This window comes from Piliocolobus tephrosceles, chromosome 19 (genome assembly GCF_002776525.5).
Source record: "Piliocolobus tephrosceles isolate RC106 chromosome 19, ASM277652v3, whole genome shotgun sequence".
Taxonomy (NCBI): domain Eukaryota; kingdom Metazoa; phylum Chordata; class Mammalia; order Primates; family Cercopithecidae; genus Piliocolobus; species Piliocolobus tephrosceles.
The window spans coordinates 19,578,058-19,579,462 of NC_045452.1; positions in this window are offsets into that span (position 1 = coordinate 19,578,058).

Consider the following 1,405-nt stretch of genomic DNA (forward strand, 5'->3'; position numbering starts at 1 on the left):
ACAGACACCCACCACACACACACAGACACACACACACACACACACACACACACCCACACACACACACCCACACACACACAGACACACACACACACAGACAGACACACACACCCACACACACCCCCCACACACACACACACAGACACACACAGACACACACAGACAGACACACACACAGACACCCACCACACACACACAGACACACACAGACACACACACAGACACACACCCACACACAGACACACCCACACACGTGCACACATGTACACACGGACACACACACACACTCTGCGTATCTGAGCGCGCCCCTCGCACTGGGTCTTACCTTGCACCTTCTTCAGGATTTTATATGTGAAGAGATTTTTATATAGATTTTTTTCCTTTTTTTCCAAAACACTTTATACTTTAAAAAAACAACAACAATTCCTGGTGGCCGTGTGCCTCCAGCCCTGGTCCCCGCTCTGTCTCCAGCCACCCTCTGCTTGGGCTTCTGGGCTGGTGGCCCTGGTCCGGGGGTCTGGTGGAGGCCCAGGCAGCGGCCATGGCGGGGTGTCTCTGCAGGGGAGAGGCGGGAGCCTGCCACCTTCCTCCTACCCTACCTCCTACTAACGCTTCCTGCCCCATTTGGACCCGTACCACGGGGCTCAGGACACAGGGAGCCAGCAGCTGGCTTTCATGGCCCCACAGCCTCCTCTGAGGCTGTGCTGGGTGCGGAACCGCCAGAGCCACCCAAAAGGTGATTCTCTCCTGCCCCCTGAACCTCTTAACTTAATAAAACGTTCCAGCAAGTTCTGGTGTCCTAGATGACTGACGGAACAGAAATGGAGATTGGGGTTTCTTGAAGTGGCTTCCCTACTCACACCCTGCCCACACGCCACCCTTCCTAAAGCAGTGGCCTCTGGGCTTCTGAGGGTGGGGCTGAAAATCCAAGGTCTCCCTTAGTAAGGACTGCGACGCCCCCACTGTGGCTTACAGGCCAGTGGCAGCGGAAGCAAGTGAGAAATAGCAAGTCTAGCACCACCCCGACCTACCAAACCAGCGTCTGCATTTTAACAGGTGCCCCAGTGATTCACGTGACCTTCAAAGTCTGGGGAGCCCTGGAGTAGGGCCCAGGGCCCAGGCCTGAGAGAGAGACGTGGAGCTAAGACTGGCCCTGACCATGACCTTGGGCAAGTCACACCCCTCACTAAGCCTCAGTTTGCTTCTCCATCAAATGGGTGTTTTTCTTTCAGTCCCAGTCCTCTCCTGAGGCTTTTCCCAGAGGTCATGCCCAACCCTGGGCAGGGGTGAGGGCAGGGTTGTGGCTGCCCCAGGCCCAGGTCCAGCGGGCTGGGAGTCCTCACCATGGCCAGCTGTGCTGATTGTGGTCGCATGGGGCTGGGAAGAGGTCCCATTTCTGAGCCAC